The following is a 12735-nucleotide window of genomic DNA, read 5'->3' on the forward strand; positions in this document are numbered from 1 at the left end:
ACTGCTGAACTGAATGAATAAGCATTTTCAGAACTCTAATGAAAAACTGATGAACTCATAAAAGGGCTAACAAAAGATCAAGATGAAAAAAGAAATTAATTACATGGGACTGAGTGAACTGATGAGGATGATTATAATTTTTGTGACTTTCTGTTTGAATTTAAAAAAAAATCCCACAAGGACTCAGAGGCAAAGAATATACAAATCAATTTTCACTGCAAAGTAAAGGAGCTGTTACAGTGGAGGATTACTGGAGTGAATGTCAATATTATGACATAGTATGAGTGTCTTTCATGTTTGGTAATTGCAATCATTGTTGCTTTTGTTGTGGTCATCCATTTACAATGCTTGGTGTCAGTCTATTTATCTCTTGTAAAAATAAAATACAGTGTGTGTGTGTGAAAAAAAATGTGTTCATTTATCTATTTCATATTTATTGACTACATCTTAGACACTGTGTTAGCTGCTTGTTCTAGATGTTAGTAAAATATAGACCTTCCTGCTCAAAGGGTCACAGTATTTGTGGGAAAACAAAAAAATGAACAACCTATGTCTCAAATAGCTTTGTACTTCCCAAAGAGAACACACCTCGTAGGTACAATAAATATATGTATTATAAAAAAAAAAAAAAAGAATCCAAGACTTAATTTTTTTTAAATTGCTTTCTCATGCCCCTGCCCACCCTCTAGCATTCTTGTTGCCCTTACTCTGGTCTACTTTTTATTTTTCAATCTTTCTTATCACTTCCAAGCTCTCATATAATGTATTTATTTATTATGCTCATTGTCTGTTTGTACTACTGGAAGGTAAACCCATGAGGACAGGGATTTTTGTTTGGTTCCATTATCCTTCCCAAGTGCCCAGAAGTGTCTGGCACATGATATATGCCCCATAAATATTTGTTAAAAGAATGACTTCATGAATCTCCCTGGGTGTATTGCACAGTGGTTGCAACCTAAGGATATGGCCTGACAGACCTTTCAGAGTTGGGTGTCAAACAGCTCCATTATTCCATTATTGGTTGGTCCTCCACACTCTTCCCCTGATCTTTAAGGAGTCAGATTCTGTTTGGCGAGCTGTCTTCTTGGAATGTGCTGGAGATGGCTTTACCTATCAGATCTCTTTGGTGGATCACCTTGATTTTTCCTATCCCACTGTCAGCCTGCACATCGTACACATGTAGGATTCTCAGTTAGTTTCTGGTAGAATGGGACAGCCTGTCTACCAGTCAGCCATTTGGAGCTTACTGGAATAGCAGGAGGCCACAGCTATGCAGGGCTCATGGAAGGAAGTCCTCCTTCAGGACTTGTCAGACCACAAGGGACATTTTGGATCTCAAGACATCAGCTCCTTTTGGAGCTTGGCATTAGGTCCTCCGCCTCAGGAAGGAGACTCAAAACAAGGCCTGGCCCAAAGCCAGTCCCCTCTCCCATACTTCAGTTCTGCTCCCAGGATGGGGAACAATATCATTCTTCCTTCCTCCTTCAGCATTTACATCAAAGTGCTCACCTTCTTGGGACCCTTGCTTGGCCTTCATATCAACTTGGCCCCTAGCAAGGGAGGACACCCAATTAAGCAAATGAAAGTTCCCTGCTTCAGATTGATCCCACTTGTTTTCAGAGTGAACTGGGTGTGGTGCTATGTTAAGACAGCTCATGTGTCCAATTGCTGATGTCCACTCAGTGACACTGCTGTGCCTAAGATGTTGCAATTTCAGTCCAAGTAAAATGGATCAGCTCTACAGCACAGGGATTGGTGGCTGCAAATTTTCTCTGGCACCTTTTGCATAGTAGCGTGGGTTTCTTCCATGGACTTGGGCTGGCTTGATCTCAGGATGGGTTTTCAGGGTGCACTTGATATTGTGAAATAAAATTCATATTTTATGGCAAGACAAGAAAAATTTAAACATAAAAATTTTCTCTGCCCTTTGGCCTACTCTGTGCATTGTGTATCTGCATTATACATCAACCAAAGCTTCCCCATTGGCAGAAATACCTGCTTAACAATAAAGAACAATATTCTCCTAGCATCAACAAGACAACTCCTTAAAGATAACATTCCTTCCTGATCTTGTAAGGGGCCACGATGATGCTTAGATCTGGATTGTGTAAACTGTCATTTAATGTACAGCCCTCTGTCTCAAAAAACTTATATAACTCTGCCTTGACTTCTAACAGGAGGAACAGTTCTCAGAGCTTTCTGAGATGTTTTTCCTGGATTATAATCCTCAATTTGGCTTGAATAAAATTTTCCATTTTTTTCTTAGATTGACTGATTAATTTTTTGTTGACAATATGACCTGACTAGGTTAAAACCCCAGGTGTGGTACTGTTCCTCCTTTCTGCCTTCAAATGTATTGCTTTCTAAGATGGGACTGTGTGTTTGTGTGTGTGTGTGTGTGTGTGTGTGTGTGTGTGTGTGTGGTGTGGTGTTTGTTCCCCTACCAGTGAAGAAAACCTTATTTTCTTTAGTAATGTACCTGATAAGGAAGCTCGCCTTGCCAAGGAAGTGTTAATTTTCTTGCAGATGACAAAACTGTCTCCCTGGAGGAAAGAATATTCTTCCTGGCAACATAGTATTGCCCTTTAGGAAGCCATAGCCTTAGAACCATCACATAAGGAGTGTTTGACACTTCCTGGGCCTGGCTCATCTATAGAACTGGCTTCACCAGGGATCTTAGGTCTCCCATGAAGTTACATCTAGCTCCCACTTGATTTTCTTTTATTTAAAATGATCATTCAGATGATAGAGTGTCTGTGTGTTTCCAGTTTGTCCCATTGCAAAAGAATCCCATTTATTCATTCAGTAGGCCTTTGTTAGCACTCCCTCCATGTCACAGCTTAGCTTGGTGATGGGTAAACATTTAGAAGAAAAAGATACTGTTCTTGGCTGAGGAGCTCCTGATCTAGAAAAGGGAGCACAGAGTGACAAGGCCATTGAGTGCAATGTGATAGGGGCTGACATTCGGGACGCACGGTGGTGTGGGAGCCCAGAGGCTCTGGGAAGGTTTTATAAGGGAGAGAACTTTGAGGTGAGCCTTCAAGGGTGTGTAGGATTTTGTTATGCTGGGGGGTGGGTGGGGGTGGGGCGGGGCGGGGCGGGATAACTGCAGTCAGAGGGAATCGCCAGTGAAAAGTTCAAAGTGTGAAAGGGTATTTGATGTTCCTTGAATAATACAGTGAGAAGCCCCATGAGGTTTGAGCATGGAGATGAGAGTGGTCTTGAATGAGAGGTGTGCACTTTCTTCTATTGTTTACGGTGAGCAGCTGAGGGCTGTGAGTCTAGCTGGCAGGTCGAATGAGAGTACAGGGCCCAATCTGTACTGGGAGGTGTTGTGGTGGAATTGATCCTGGCCCAGTTTCTTGCTGCCATTTCACCAGAGAATGCAAACTCAACATCCAGAGGCTTGGGCTCTTATTCTTTTTGAGCTCCAATCTCCCCATCAACTGCGACAGGCACTTATATTTGAAAGTTAACAGTGGTGTCTGTTTGCTTACTTGCATAGCATTTTACAAGGAAACAGCAACTACCATCTGCCAAGTGACTTTTTCTTTGAGTTAGAATTTTGGGGCAAAAAAATATGCATGGAATATCTGCATACGTGTATGTAAAAAATCAAACAATCTTTATTGTGAAATATAACATACATAGAGAAAATGTATATTTACAGTTGAAAGAGGAAATAATAAAGTGAATAGCTGCATACTCATCTCTCAGGTTGGGAAACAGACTGTTACCAGAACCATAACTAATCTTCTGTTTGTCCCTCCCCCACAAACCACTCAATGTCCCTAACCTCCCCCAGATAACCACTAGCCTCACTTAAGTATGTCTTCTTTGCTTTTCTTTGTGGTTTTACTTCTGTGTATGTACTCCTAAAGAATGCACTGTATAGCTTTGAAAACCCGAGTAGTAAACCCATCTGTGTAAGGAAAGGACAGTATGGCCACTGTTAGCTGAAGCTCCAGAGGATACACTGAATAGAGGTTCTGAGGCATACCTCAGAACTTCCCTCTCAGGGAAGTTGGTGGGCAAGATCGTGAGTGAGTCTTGGAGGGTCTCACCACAGTTGGGAAATCCCACAGGGCTCCGGAGTTTCCAGGTGCTGCACATCTGGCAGCATTATGATAGGAGGAAGGGGCTATTTCTATGTGGTGGGCTGAGCATTCTCAGCTGATGCAGGCAGCAGGGCATGGAACAGAGCAAGAACTTTTCCTGTATAACCAAGTACAGATGAAAATCAGGACCAGGCTCAGTAGGCCGTGTGTCTTCCGGTTATAAAGACGGTGCAATGAAAGTCAGCATCAAGCGATTCTCCTTCAACGTTCTCCTGGGGATTTCCATCACTTCTTTCCATGTTGGGTCTTCTGGTCCTTCTAACCCATCTCTTCCCCTTTCTTGTTTATCTCTTTTGTTTTTGTGGGGAACATCGCAGTAACCTTTCAAGAAAAGATGCTTGGGAGGTCAATTTTTAGACTTTGCATGCCTGAAAATATCCTTATTCAACCTTCCCCCTTGACTGCTGGTTTGTCTTGGATATGAAATTCTAGGATGGAAATAATTTTCTTTCAATATTTTGAAATGATTACTCCTTTGTCTTCTTGCCTCCAGAGTTGTTGTTGATAAATCTAAAGCCATTGTGATTCTTGATGTTTTTGTGTGTGACTTGTTTTTTTCCTCTTTTCAAGTTTTTGGAATCTTCTATTTGTCCCCAGTGTTCTGGAATTTCACAGTAACTTTCCTTGGTATGGGTCTGTAGGTTTTTGAAGTCTTCTTCCAACCTTCAAGTCAAGATCTTCAGTTCTGGCAACATTTCTAAAATTATTATTATTTTTTGTGGTTGTTGATTATCTTCTCCCCTCCATTTTCTCATTTAGATGGTTGAGCTCCTGGAGAGTTTCCCTCATTTTTCTTATCTTTTCCAGCCCCTTTTTTTGCCCTCCTTATTGGGAGAGTTCCTCAAATTATCTTCCAACTTTCACATTGCATATTTTCCATTTATGCCTTCAGATTTTGAATTTCCAAGACCTTTTTTTCTTCTTCTTCTGAATCTTCATTCCTTCCTTCCTTTTCCCCTCCATCCCTCTCTCTCTCCTTTCCTTCTATCCTTCTTTCTTTTTTAAAAATAGCATTATTATTGTTTTAAGGATATTTATTTTTTTTAAAGCATGACATTGTAAAAAATTAACTAATTTATTTATTTATTTTTGGCTGTATTGGGTCTTCGTTGCTGTGCATGGGCTTTCTCTAGTTGCGGTGAGCAGGGACCACTCTTCGTTGCGGTGTGAGGGCTTCTCATCGTGGTGACTTCTCTTGTTGCGGAGCACAGGCTCTAGGCGTGCGGGTTTCAGTAGTTGTGGCTCGCGGGCTCTAGAGTGCAGGCTCAGTAATTGTGTCGCACGGGCTCAGTTGCCCCATGGCATGTGGGATCTTCCCGGACAAGGGCTTGAACCCATGTCCCCTGCATTGGTAGGGGGATTCTTAACCACTGCGCCACCAGGGAAGTCTCAAGAATATTTAATTTTTTAAAGATTTCAATGATAGTTTTTAAAAATCTTACTCAATTAAAAATTTACATACAGTAGTATTCACTATTTTTGGTGTTTAATTTGAAGAGTTTTAACCCATGTATAAAATATTCTCCCTGCATAGTGTCTATTTCCTCCAGGTTGCTTTTTTTTCTCTTTTGTTTAAATGTGGTCGACATTTTTCTCAGATGTCTAGCAATTCCTGACTCCCTGCTCATGATTAAGAATGGGGCCTAAGAGACTAACTGGGGACTTTTTGAAAACACGATGGGCCTTGTCAACTGGGAGCTTCACAGTGGGTGTTGACGTGGGCCAATTGTTTGGGGTCAGATTCCCCAGTGAGGAGCCCTCCAGACTCCTGCATTCAGCATGTAGTATGTTTTTAGTATTTCCACCCTGTCTTATTCCTTTAAATATATTTTTATTACTTATTAGCTTACGACAGTATCTAGTTACTATTCTGCTGGGAAAGATGAGAAAATCAACATATTTATACTATCTTCCACCATTTCTGCCTCTCCTTTACCGACTTTACTGAAGACAGTTTCTTTGATTATTTCTAAGTCTATTTTCTGGAACCAAAGTCGCTGCAGTGATTTTTGGCTCAGTTGTACATGTGAATGTATTCAGTGCTCACTACTGACTTTGTTGCTGTTATTGCTAGTTTTTCTGTTCATTTTGGCTGAAAATTGTCTTCTAGGACAGTGATTTTCCAACTTTTATGTTCTTAAGATTCACCTGGAGATCTTCAGACTCTGGTTCAGTGGGTCTGGGACGGGGTCTGAAAGTCTGAGTGTCGGACTGGCATCTCCCAGGTGAGGCTGATGTTGCAGATCACACTGCAAGTGGCAAGATTCTAGCAGGCTCTTCATGAGTTCTGAAACTTTGAAAACATCTCTCTGATGCCTTGATACTTGTGTGAGATTTGAGCATGAAATTCTTGGGTCACATTTTTTTCCTCTATGACTTTGCAGACATTGCTGCACTATCTGCTGATATTGAAGGTTTTTTGGAGATTCTGAAGGTAGCTTGATCTACCCCTTGCAGGTGGCTTGATTTTTGTGTGCTTGTTTCTTTTTGGCCTGGAAGCCACGAGATTGTTGCTTTGCTTTATCTTTGAAATTCAGTGTCCTTGCAGGTGATGTCTCAGTGCTGACTGATGTGTGAGAGCTCTTTTCTGGGATGTGGTGTGATGCCCTTTTAAATACGTGGACTCAGAGTTTCTTCTGTTTTGCAAGAGTTACCTGAATCTTTTTGTCTTATTTTCATCTAAATCATTTTTTAAAATATTGAGATATAGGACTTCCCTGGTGGCGCAGTGGTTAAGAATCCGCCTGCCAGTGCAGGGGACACGAGTTCGAGCCCTGGTCCGGGAAGATCCCACATGCCATGGAGCAACTAGGCCTGTGAGCCACAACTACTGAGCCTGTGCTCTACAGTCCATGAGCCACAACTACTGAGCTCACATGCCACAACTACTGAAGCCCGCGCGCCTAGAGCCCATGTTCCGCAACAAGAGAAGCCACTGCAATGATAAACCCACGCACCTCAACAAAGAGTAACCACTGCTCGTGGCAACTAGAGAAAGCCCACGGACAGCAATGAAGATCCAGTGCAGCCAAAAAATAAATTAAATTAAATTTTAAAATATTGAGATATAATTCGCACACTATTTTAGTATATTTATCCTTTTAAAGTATACAATTCAATGGTATTAAAGTATAGTCACAAAATTGTAAAATCATCACTACTATCTAATTCCACAACATTTTCAACACCCCAGAAAAAACCCCATTCCCCTTATTGGTCACTCCCCATTCCCTCCACCCCCACCACTGGCAAGCACTAATCTACTTCTGTCTCTATGGATTTGCCTATTCTGCACATTTCACATAATTGGGATCATATAAGATGTGACCTTTCATGTCTGGCTTCTTTGGTCTGCATAATGTTTTCAAGGTTCATCCATGTTGTAGCATATATCAGAATTTCATTCCTTTTTATGGCTGAACAGCATTCTGTTGTATGGATAGATCACCTTTTGTTTATCTGTTCATCAGCTGATGGACAAGGGTTCCTTCCACTACCTGAATCGTTTTTGAATATTTCTTTTTTTCTCTTGCTTATCTTCTTCAGAGATTCCAACTATGTGTCTAGTGGGATCTCTTTTGTTCTATGTCTTGCATTTTTCTCTAATCATTTTTTCTTATTTGCTCTTTTTCAATTCATCTTTCTTAATTTTTTCTATCCTTTTCTCTCTGTCCCTGATTATTATCCATGATACCTCATCCCCTCTTCAGGGCTTCATATGTGGCCTTTATTTCAGGGATAGTCAAATTCTCCTCTCCCTCTTTTTCCTGAGCTCTGCTAGAAAAAAATTTTTTTCATTTCTTTCTGCTGTCCTATCATTGCTTCACCAAGCGCCTGCGATTCAGCTTTGAGACCTTGCATGATGGAGGTGATAGTTTTAGTATATTCTATGAGTTCTTGGGGGTGAATCTTTGCTCATCATGCTCATCTTTTCTACAACAAAATCTTTTGGAGAGATGTTCTTCACTCGTTGATTTTTCCTCTTTCTTTCTTTTTTTCCTGGTTGAATTCTTCTTGGATGAGCTGTTTTCACAAGGATGGTGTGGGGAGAAGCCAGGGTATTTGCATTATTTCATGGAGATGCCTCATAAGACAGGTGTGTGTGATTGAGGCTGCTGATCTCTCCCCTGCGGAGCTGACCAAGAGCGGCAGCTGCTTCCCCTGGAGCCCCTCCCTACTCCCCTTGTTAGCCAGGCAGCGGTTTGCCAGGTCCTTCATGTAGCCTCTTATCTCTCTGAGCACCTTATCTCCTTCCACTCTACTGTATCAAATGTTCTTGTTTTGTCCCAACCCCCACCCCGGGTTGGCCACCCACCTGCATGGGTCTGTCCTGCACTGGTCCTGCCTTGAAGGTCTCCGTGGATGGCCCAGTGTACCCTGCCCCCGGCAGTTTTTCTCACTTTATTTCAGAGTTTGGAGTTAGAGGTTTTCCCTCATTTAATCAAAGACAGAGAGTTGCTGTTTCTCATTTTCTTTTCTTTTCTTTTTTTTTTTAATGGATATGGGTCCCTTAAAAAATCTTTTTTAATTTAATTTTTTAAATTTTTACTATTTTTATTTTTGGCTGCGTTGGGTCTTCGTTGCTGTGTGCAGGCTTTCTCTAGTTGTGGTGAGCGGGGGCTACTCTTCCTTGCAGTATGTGGGCTTCTCATTGCGGTGGCTTCTCTTGTTGTGGAGCACGGGCTCTAGGAGTGAGGGCTTCAGAAGTTGCAGCAGGTGGGCTCAGTAGTTGTGGCATGTGGGCTCAGTAGTTGTGGCTTGCAGGCTCTAGAGCACAGACTCAGCAGTTGTGGCACACAGGCTGAGTGGCTCCGAGGCATGTGGGATCTTCCCGGACCAGGGATTGAACCCATGTCTTCTACATTGGCAGGCGGATTCTTGACCACTGCGCCACCAGGGAAGCCCCTGTTTCTCATTTTCTTTGCTGCTTTTGTTGGGTTTGGGAGAAGAGGCAGACAGGAAGTCATGAGGAATCCTTTCTCACATTAAGTCCAATAAAAGAATGACCAAAAGCAAATGCTTGGGAAAAAGTAATGAAGATTTGGAGCTAACACACCCTCCCTTACTACAAAATGCAGGAAAAATTAAATACATGTAAATTTCTGAATTCAGTTAAAAATCTTTACAGGGATATCCCCCACCCACACACTCCAGTTTATGATAGTAAAAATAAACAAAATGCCCCAATGTCTCTAAAACCAAATTTCAACTGTATTACATAGCTCATGTTTTAAGTCAAACTATGCCAAACATTGCTTCTGAATTTGGAGAAAATTCAGGCATCTCCATAGCATGGTAGAAAACAGTTATCTTACAGAAAGGCAGAAATACTACTTGATATAAAGGAGCAATGGGTGTAAAACACTTGGCAAAGTGTTGCTCCCGTTTGAAATCAACGTTGGGTTTTTCTCTTTGCCTCATCTCCTTCCCAATCACAATGGGGACCTGGCCAGGCTGGACCAGGTCCTGGGCAGATACTGTTTTGGGGGGAAATGGAGCTCTCCATCAGGATTGGGCCCTTAGGACAGTCACTGGGACAGCCATCTCTCACCTGGTGCTGTTTTTGGCCCCTGCAGGTCTGTGTCTAATTGACTGTGGCCTGGGCCTCTCTCTCTGGAGCACTATGACCTGGAGGGCCCTAGAGCTCTTTGTGAGGCTGCCAGAGACTGGTAATACCTGAAGTCACAGTCTCAGGGCTCTCAGCCTTGTGTTTTCCAGCTCAGCCTCTAAAGCCAGTTCTCCAGGCCATCTGGCCTCTGTCACCACTTTGCTTGGTGTTCTCCACCTATGCCCACCCCCTGAAATGGCTACTGGAGTCCTCACGGCAGCTTTTTCACAGTCTTCCCCCCAGCTTAACTGGAATCTGGCTTCCCTCCCCCGTTGCCCCTCATCCTCCCTTGTCCTGAGCCTCTTGGTGCGGAGCTTGCATTGGAGTGTCCCAATGCTGCTCCCCGCAATTCTGCTCTGCAGTCCTTTTGAAAGCCTGTTTGGGCTCATCACCCTCCCCCGCACTACTCACCACTGCTTTGGGAGTTCTGGGGCTGTGGCTCTTAGCTTCTGCTCTATGCCTGGGAGATTTCCAGGGCCCACCCTGCTGTGAAGGGTTACCTCTGTGGCTCCCCTGGCTGCCCACAGCACACCGGTCACCCCCAAAATGGCCCTGACTCCTGGGCATAGTTCTCTTTATGTGATTGTCTCCCCAAGCCCCCTGGAAGCTCCTCTCCCAAGATAGAGTCTTAGTCATCTGTATCCCATTGTCAAAGTTAGGGACAGCCTAATGACCAGCACAGTCTGTTTTAAGAATACACAAGACTGGAAGATAGGAACGTAGAGAAAGAAGCACAGGCTCTGCTTCCCTCTGCTGCGGCTCAGTGTGCCCCTTCCCCAGGCTGGAAGCTTTTCTCCATACGCCAGTCTCAGGGGACACTTCCTTGCTCCTCCTTCCTCCCTCCATAGCCCTTAACTTCCAGGACAAGTCCTCGGGCCCTGCTTCCAGTTTTCCTTTCTGCTTAGGGAAGGAGACTGGAGGCCGGCGCGGCCTGTGGCCGGTAGAGGGCAGGCACCCTCCCAGCCGGCAGGGGATTGCTGCCTCCCCCGGTGCCTGGGGCTGGTCTTGGAGACTCAGGTGAGATTAAGTAAGGGTGCATTGGTGCTGAGCCTTGAGCCCTGCTCTGCAGCCTCCAGCGAAGGATTTGACTACTGACTCAAGTAGGGTGCCTGCCACGCGGAGGAAGCCTCACGCTGGCAGGAAGGGAATGAGGCTCCTGAGGTGGTGAGGTGTCTTGCGTCTCCTTTGGTGAGAGGCTCTTGGGGGCTGGCGAGGAGGGAGGCCAAGCAGGGGCATGGGAAGAGCTCGAGAGGGAGAGTTGGGAGCCCAGGTTGGGATCCCCTCTATGCAGGTGCTCATTGCTGCCTGCTGTCAGCTCTTCCAGTCCCAAGGTCACAGGTAGAGGGAGAAGATTGTCTGGGAACTTTCCTGGGACTGGAAAAGAGTGGGTGGTTGGTCAAAGAGTTGTGTTTGACCAGGTCTGATTCCTCCACCCATTTATCCCTGCAAATATACAGAAGTAAAGAAATACAACAACGGACTCACATGTTCTCCATTCACATGTTCACATGTTCTCACTCCATTCTCTAGACTGAATAATTACCAAGATTGTGCTGTATTTACTTTGTTACTTTTTCTTTGCTGAAGTATTTTAAGGCAAATCTTAGACATTTTGCCATGTCACTTCTAAATACTTTGTTATGCATCTTTCAAAAACATGTCAGCTACTTTCATGCCATAATGCCATTATCATACTTAACAAAATTAACAATGGTTCCTTGGTATCAACTAATATCAGTTCATAGTTGAATTTCTTTGGTGTAGTTTTACTATTGTTTGTCATGTAAGGTCCAATATGTGGTTGTGATAGCTCTTAAGTCTGTTTTGATGGACAGCATTCTCCCTTTTATTCTGAGTCAATGACGTGTTGCTGACGCTGGTCAACCTGTATAATGGCTCTCAGACTCTTAGTCTGTTTATCTGTATAGTAGGTACCGTTGCTGCCCTGCCGGATTCCCTTTACTGGCACACCCAACATTTTAAAATAATTAATTAATTAATTAATTTTTATTTATTTTTGGCTGCGTCAGGTCTTAGCTGGGGCACGCGGGATCTTCACTGAGGCATGTAGGACCCTCTGCTGCGGTGCACAGGCTCTTCGTTGTGGTGTGTGGGCGTCTCTCTAGTTGTGGCCCGCAGGTTTTCTCTCTCTAGTTGTGGCACGCAGGTTCCAGAGCGCATGGGCTCTGTAGTTTGCGGAACGTGGACTCTAGGCTCTAGTTGAGGCGCACGAGCTCAGTAGTTGTGGCCCACGGGTTTAGTTGCCCCGCAGCATGTGGGATCTTAATACCCTGAACAGAGATCAAATCAAACCCATGTCCCCTGCACTGTGAGGTGGATTCTTTACCACTGGACCACCAGAGAAGTCCCTGGCACACCCAACTTCTGTCTGCAGTGAATGTTGGCTGTAAGGGCTCACAGCTGCCCTCTACTCAGGGGAATTGCTTGTAGAAAGTTGCTCTTAGCCAACCCGAGCTCACCCTCTTCATGGCCCGCAGCCAGTGATTGACAGGGGTACTGAAGCCTAGCTTTCTTGACCTGAGGAGGGACAATACTGTAGTGGTGCTTATGCTCCAGAGCTTTCCAGGGGACTAGGCAGAGCCTAGACTTCAACTGAAAGCACTCATTTCCTTAGCTTCTTCCCCTGTCCTACTCTGCCGCCCTCAGTTCCTTGCAGGTTTCTTTTTTTTGAGAGCACTTGCATGAGAATCCTAGGGTCAAACTGTGCTTCTAGGAGACCTAAGTCTATTTTCTTCCTTAGAGTGTCACTTAACTTTTACTTTGATTTCTTGAACACCTACAAATGGAAATGAACTCTGGAGGCCTAGTCAGAAGCAGGTTCAACTCTTTATAGCAAGATTACTTCATCAGTGGTCTGGGCAGCATATTGTAAGCCATCTGGAGGCATAGGGGATCAATGAATTCAGTCTGATCCCTCTGTTGTGAAGTTCCGCATCAACCTCTCATCTAGACACTCCATCCATTGATTATTCCCTGACTCAGTTACTG

This window comes from Eschrichtius robustus, chromosome 2 (genome assembly GCF_028021215.1).
Source record: "Eschrichtius robustus isolate mEscRob2 chromosome 2, mEscRob2.pri, whole genome shotgun sequence".
NCBI classification, from domain to species: Eukaryota; Metazoa; Chordata; class Mammalia; order Artiodactyla; family Eschrichtiidae; genus Eschrichtius; species Eschrichtius robustus.